Here is a 7,684-nt window from a genome sequence, read left to right on the forward strand (position 1 = left end):
TATGGAGCGGCTGTATTGAATCTACCTTCTGCTTTTTTATTTATTTATTTTTTTAAATAGATGTTGTGCTCTGTGTACAACATCACCAAGTGAGCACATTCCTCACCCACTATTCTCTCATCTATTCAGATTTACCCACTGGAGATCCTATTGTGTTTCTTCTCCTCCTAGCCTTTCTTCATTACAGAATATAAGGTAGTCTGTCTCAAGACTTCTTGGCACTCAGTCCTCTATCTTGGACTAACATCCCTTAAGCTTCTTTCATAAACTTCTCCCAAGCTGTTGGAGGACAACCTAGACTCTTTTGCCAGTAGATGTAGGCTTGGTACATCATGTCTGTCTGTTGCTTGTATCTAGGAGAAATATCTACTCTAGGCAACAAATGGCATGCCAAAAGTCCAAGTATTTGTAGGGTCAAAGACACATTTTTCAAGTTTTTCTTTGAAGCTATGCAATTCTTGAGATCTATATGGGATAATGTGTGACATGGATGAGACCAGACTCCCCAAATGCGGGATCATGCAAAAATCGCTCAGCTTGATACGATGACAGTCTTTGTCCATAAGTAACTTTGTTAGTTTGTTTGTTTTTTGGCTTAAAGTCCCTGTGTACCAGTTCTAATCCATACGTAAAGTCCAGAGCCCTGGATATCTGCACTGCACACCTCTTCACTATATCCTCTGGAACACCAACCTGCAAAAAGAAATTGATAAGTACAGTGAGATATAGTTACATCAACATTGTGCTTTGTATACTCAACATTGTGCTTTGTATACTCAAATGTGGTGGAGATATTGCAGTCAATGGTGCCATTAATACTTTATCGCCATAATGGCTATTATGGAAACCTCCATCAGATTGTACGCATCTGTGTGGATAAGGTCATGCAGGGTTCCTGCCACTGCTAGCTCTTCAGTCATGACATAATAATCCATTGTACCAATAAATATTGGATATGTGGTTATAATGCCAGGGTATTGAGATTGATAAGGACAGCTGAGAAGTGTCTTCAGCTCTGTCCTGTCTTTCCTCAATAACTTAACAGACTTTTTTTTTTCTTTTTTTTTTAACCTATGACAACTTTTCAAGCCATGCAACTCTGGAGACATGAGGGATAATGTGTGAAATGTGTATGAAGGCAAAGTCAGTCAGATTGATATGATGAGTCTTTGTCCATAAGTAACACATTGTATGGCTTCAGGTCACTGTGCACCAGTCCTTATCCATGCATGTAGTTTAGAGCCCTATCTTTACTGCACACCTTCACTACATCCTCTGGAACACCAACCTGCAAAAATTTAGAAATATCCTAAGATATAATTGTATACTGATTGTCTGGGGAGCCTTCTTCCCCGCTCGCTGCCTACGCTATTACACGTGCAACAGCGAGCAGGTAACAAGGAGCAAGCAAGCACTGACCTGACAGTGTAATAGGGGCTTAACTACATATTGTGCCTATATTCTAAAATATAGTGGAGATGCTGGTGATGGTATAGTCTAGTACTTTAAACTCTGGTGGCCATATTGCATGGTTATTGGCACCAATGTATTGTCACTGGGTGCCTATACACCTTCAATAAACTTCTTGGTAAACCGTTGTCTGGCTGATTTGCCTCTGTTGGCTTCCCATAAATATTTTTTGCATGACCTATCTACCAGCAGCTGCTTGCTTTCAGAACAAGTGTCCGGCAGTTCTAATCTTTGTATAAGCCAAGACTTGTTCTGTATGACCACAAACTCTTGTGGGCTGTCCCCCCACAAGATCTAATGCAACCATGAAGTCTTAAGTAATTTCTACTTCCGACCCCAGAGTTAGTGTAGTGCTGTCTGTTATGATCATTAGGACTGGGTTGAAGGCATCTATTCCAAAACATCACCACCTTGGTCCTGTATGATCACGAATTCTAACTGATGGTTGTCGTCTATCTACTACTGAAACCTCTTCCCCCTCCTACCATCTGGGAGACATTCTGAAATGTCAACCTTTCAAAAGTAATGAAGCTAATCCAAGACTGACAGGACAGAGCAGAGTTTGAACATCCCAAGGGCTAGCCTTGTGAACTTCTCCCTAGCTGGAATAGTCTGAACTTTCGTTAGTAAATGTAAACTTTGCTCATCTTGTCTGTTGCCTTGACTGGATATTTCCCCAAAATAAAATTATACTGACACAACTATTGCAGTTCTTTTCTTTTATATTCACTATTTCACACTTTTACAGTAGAAAATTCATTCAAATAATATTCACACCCAAGTGCATAAGATACTTAAATGGACCCCGTCGTTGCTTCTGGCATGGTTGCTGTTTGAGTCCTTGTATCCTTTAATGAGCAGAGACCTCCATGATGGTCGGGAGGCCAGATGGTGGCATAGTGACGCACGCGACGTCTCCCCTACAAGCAACAGAAGCAGAGTACAACCCTAAAGTCACATAATCTGATATGGTGACTAGATACCCCTTGCTTTAAGCCACATAACTATGGGATAATGTGTGACATGGATAAAACCAGGCTCCCCACATGCTGAGTTTGTTGAACGTCCTTAAGGCTTCTCTCGTGAACTTCTCCCAAGCTGGTGGAGAAGCTCAGTTTGGACACTCTTGCCAGTAGATGTTGGCTTGGTACATCAGTTTTTGTTGCTTGTATACAGGGGAAATATCCAGTCAAGGCAACAAATAGAATCCCAGAAACTCAAATCTGTCTCTAGTTTGGACCCTACTAATGAGATGTGGGGTGATTTGTGTCATGGATGAAACAAGACTCTAAGCGTAAATTGGCAGGCTGCTTATCCCCATGCATGTAGCCAAGATTGCCAGATATCTGCATTGCGCACCTCTCTACCACATCCTCTAGAATGCCAACAAGGGGAAATCAACAGCACATAATTAACTGGTCTATAAGACCTACATCTATTCAGTTCAGCCTCTTAATCTATAGCGCTCCAGAGGACAAAAAGAGGTTGACTGTTTTACTTATTGAGGTTATGTTCAGTGTTTTGGATTCAAAACCAGGAGTGGATTGAAAACACTGTTAAAATTAAGTAGATGGCCACCATTTATTGGCAAATGACCGTTATTTCGCAACGCCCCTTTTAAAATGGGAACTATTTGACATTAAATGATGGCCATCCTCTGGATTTTCAATAGTGTGTTTAGTATAGCTGTTCTGTGTTTTCAATCCACTCCTGGTTTTGGTTATAAAATATTGAGCAAAATACTGTGGGAACATGGCCTGAGGGAGGGAAATCCTTTTCTGGACAAGGGCTGTTTCCAATTGCTAGATTATAACTTTTATACCTGTAACATTACATTCTATGAATACACCCAGAGAACAGGCAAAGTGAATAGATATCGTGAAGCATAGTTACATACTGTACATATGAATAACTAAAGCTTTAACGCTTTATGCATATTTCTTAAACCACGAATAAGTCACACTAGGTAAATGGGGGTTGACCAGATCTATTTTTAATCAGAGCAGATGTTATCCTTCCCATATCTCATGACAGGCTGCACCTGAGGTGTTGATTCCTCTTCTGACATCTGTAACTTTTGAGAAATAAGAATAAATAGCAAAACATTAATGCAACAGTAGAATTAGATGAGTGAATCAGATGTAAATGAAGCAAAATGCTTTTGTTTGATCAGCGCTCATCAATCCGCCTGTCAGCGCTGCTCCGCTCCCTGCCGCTCCACTTTGGGTGCTGGGGAAAGAGCTGGATCCAGTCCTGGGAAGTTTCCCAGGATTGGATCCAGCTTTTCCCCCAGCACCCAGAGTGGAGCGGCAGGCAGCTTGAGGAGCACTAATCAAACAAAGCATTTTGCTTAATTTACAGCTGGGATTCGCTCATCTCTAATTAGAATCCTTGCAAATGTAGAAAGAGTTAAAAGGGTGTTCATGGCAGCCTCACCAGGGCAGCTGCTGGGTGAGGAACACCTCTCCTGTTATAACGTCTATTAAGACTCAAACTCCTTTATTCTGTACCACCTAATCATACGGCAAGCTGAACTTGGGGAAAATTCAGAGGGTTTGAGGAAGCCATCCAATTTATTTTATTTTTTTTATGCTGAAGACCTTTAAACAAATGGTGCCTCCAGCAGGGGCTGGTGAGAAACACTGCTGTAGATTAACTCCAATCTTCAAGTCCCCCGCAGGTATGTGGTAATAGCTGATGTAATGATTAAAGCTGTATGACCTGTAAAGTTTTATATTGAGGAAATCAAATTAGATCAAAGGGAATACCTTGACACTTGGCCATCAGGAGGTCTTTAGACTACATTCTACCAAAAGTGCTCTTAAGTTGAGTGGGGAAACCAGATTGTGATGGGTCAAGAGAAGTTACAGAATAAAAAAACTGGTTGGATGCGTACACTAGATGTTCCAGGCATTTAGCGCAGAGAAAATTAAAGGCTGCGCTGCACATGATGGGTCCCCTCCTTTTTGCTCTACTTTAAGGTACTTTTACTCTATTTACCAGTCTACTTCATCTCTCCCTCCCCAAAATCCTTAGTTTAAACACTTCTTTAACCTTCTCAGGAGTACAGCAGCACCAATTCCTTACCATAGAGTCTAAAGCAATTTGCCAAGTTGATGAATGCACAACAATCTGAGGCAGACAGTAACATACTATTGACTCTGCTAAAAACCCTGAATTGTTAACGTTAATCTCAGAACAAAAATACATTTTCATAAACCTTGTTTTCCCACTCGGCTGCAGAACATGCTGCTGGTGATAATAAGTGTAAATCTAGCCCAAAATGGTGGCAAATACATAACCCATTGGTGAAGTTACCATCTGGTTACTATGTACCAGTGATTTACTGTCCATGTATTGTAGAGCTTTGGTCAACTGTAATGCACAAAACTTACTGCTAGTTTGAATTGCAACCCGGGGGATGAGCACTTTATCTGGATAGGAAATTTGGTGTATGAATAGGAAATGCTGAAGGCAAAAGATAAAAATTTTTTAAAAAAATCCAATAGTTCACATAAAATGTCTTTGTAGCTTGATGGGTAATTGGAAGCATGACCCGCCTAGATGGAGGGGTCGTACCGTGCCCACCACTAAAGTCTCATGGAGCTCAATGTACTTTCTCTCCCTGTTTTCACTTTTCTACTTCGTGGTTGATATTGACACAAAGTAAGCAAACTTGGACTAGGTAGAAGTCGTATTCATATAACCACTGCAGATATCCATTCCTTTCCATCACTTCTCACTTCCAGAATGCTGAGAAAACCTAAAGCTAAACAGCATATTTTTATATTATGAATAAAAGTACATGGCAAACCCCAAGTGATCTCTACTTCAGATCCCAAACTAAGGCCGATGGTATCTGTAATTAAATAGCAGTGTGGAGTGACTGGATCTAGATAGACTAGTCTGTGGTGTCGATTAGAATATTACATTCAACATCCCTATGGTTCTCAATCATGGTCAACTAATGTTCTCTTTAAAACAATACAATAAACCAATAACTTCATACTCCTAATGTCCATATAGGTTACCTCAAACGTCTTCTACTGTGTAGGTAAGGTCAACCTAGTAGAACTTGATATTAAACTTTCTAAAAACCATTCTATAGGAAACTAATAAACATTGCCTTGTCATCCATGACTTCCTTACATGCTATAAAATATGTATGAATCTGTAGACCAAACACCTGAGCCTTCAAGGACATATTCAGTATCTAATGGTTTAAAAAGACAGTATGTACTGTAATAGGGCCCTATTCCACAGTAACGATAATCGGTTCGGTGAAATAGAGAGCACGATCAACCGATCGTGTCATTGGCTGATTGATAATTTAGGGCCAAGCCTAAAATCATTGTTCCCCTACCGTGCATCGCTACGGTTGAATAGCAGTGCGTGGCGGGCGACCGACTCTTTGACAGCAGCATCATCATACATTACCTGTCCAGGCTGCTTCTCCACGCTGTCTTCATCCCCTCGTCCCGCATGCTCTATCTTCAGAATGGCCGGTCAGCTGACGGGAGCGCTCAGCCAATCACAGGCCGGGACCGCCGTGGCCTGTCAGCTGACCGGCCATTCTGAAGACTGAGAGCGTGGGACCTGGAGAAGAAGCCTGGACAGGTGATGTATGATGCTGCAAGGACATCGGTAACTATGTCCTTGCAGCCCTCGCTCAACGATCATCGGGCCGTAGAATAGGCCCAGTAAACGAGCAGCGATCTAGCAGATGGCCACTCGTTTACATTGTTGATTGGGCCCTCCTCGGCCCGTGGAATAGTAACCATACTCACAATTGTAGAAGTGTCTGCTGTTCCCAAATGTGGTGCACCACTCAGGAATTCCAATGGTCCGCCCATATCACATCAAGAAGCCTTAAGGAATTTCCACTTCAAACCACAGTCAGTGTAGTGCTGTCCATTATGATCATTAGGACCGGGTTGAAGGTATCTACCCCAAGACTTGCATCACCTTCTTGATCCTGTATGATCACAAAGTCAAATTGATGGTTGTCCTCTACAAACATCTACTGAATCCTCTTACACTCCTGCCATCTGGGTCACGTATTCTGAAATGTCAACCTTCCAAGGGTAATGAACGTAGTCTAAGACTGACAGGACTGAGTGCCGAGAAGAGTGGTTTTGAACGAGAAGTTTGTTGAACATCCCTAAGGCTTCTCTAGTGAACTTCTCCCAGGCTGGTGGAGGAGCAGAGTCTGGACTCCTTTTCCAGTAGATGTATGCTTTTCCAGTAGATGTATGCTTGGTACATCATGTCTACTTCTGTTGCTTGTAGCCAGGGGAAATAGCCAGTCAAGGCAACAAATAGTTGACCCCACTGTGGATTCTTGGGCTTTTGGGATTCTAAGACTAAATACTCCTCATTTTAGGCCACACAGCTCTGGTGACATGTATGGGGTAATGTGGGACATGGATGAAACCAGAATCCCGAGACGCTGGGTCATACAAATGTCGCTCAGCTTGATAAGATGACAGTCTCTGTCCATTAGTAACACGCTGTCTGGCTTAAAGTCCCTGTGCACCAATCCTCATCCATGCATATAGTCAAGAGCCCTGGATATCTGCACTGCGCACCTCTTCACTATATCCTCTGGAACACCAACCTGCAAAAAATTAGTATTCCATCTCATGGTATTTAACGTATAATGGGCTTTGGAAATGTGGTGAAGTTGTAGTCAATGGTGCAGTTGGTAGTACTATTGTGTTAATGGCTACTATTATGGAAAGCGCCGTCAGATTGTAGGAATCAATGTTCCCCACTAACATGATGTTGCTGTTACCTGAGTGTGGATAAGGTCATGCAGGGTTCCTGCCACTGCCAGCTCCTGAGTCATAACATAATAATCCATTGTACCAATAAATATTGGGTACATGGTTATAATGCCAGGCTATTGTGAGCGAGATTGATAAGGACAGTTCCATAAGAGAGGTCTTCAACTCGGTCCTGTCTTTTTCTCAATAACTTGACTGGCACTTGTTTACCTCAAGATAAAATGACAAATTACAATAATGCAATTTTTCAAGCCACACAACTCTGGAGACACATAAGGGATAATGTGTGAAATGGGTGAAACCAAAGTCACTCGGCTTGATATTACAATTTTTGTCCATAAGTAACACATTGTATGGCTTCAGGTCACTGTGCACCAGTCCTCATCCATGTATGTACTTAAGAGCCCTGGATACCTGTACTGCACACC

The 7,684-nt window shown here is 41.9% G+C and overlaps 1 pseudogene; it reads right to left on the minus strand.

Annotated features, from left to right (window-relative positions):
- Window positions 1–250: 250 nt before the first annotated feature.
- LOC138795278 (serine/threonine-protein kinase SBK1-like) lies at window positions 251–7,406 on the minus strand (annotated as a pseudogene).
- Window positions 7,407–7,684: the final 278 nt, after the last annotated feature.

The sequence above is a fragment of the Dendropsophus ebraccatus genome, chromosome 6 (genome assembly GCF_027789765.1).
Source record: "Dendropsophus ebraccatus isolate aDenEbr1 chromosome 6, aDenEbr1.pat, whole genome shotgun sequence".
NCBI classification, from domain to species: Eukaryota; Metazoa; Chordata; class Amphibia; order Anura; family Hylidae; genus Dendropsophus; species Dendropsophus ebraccatus.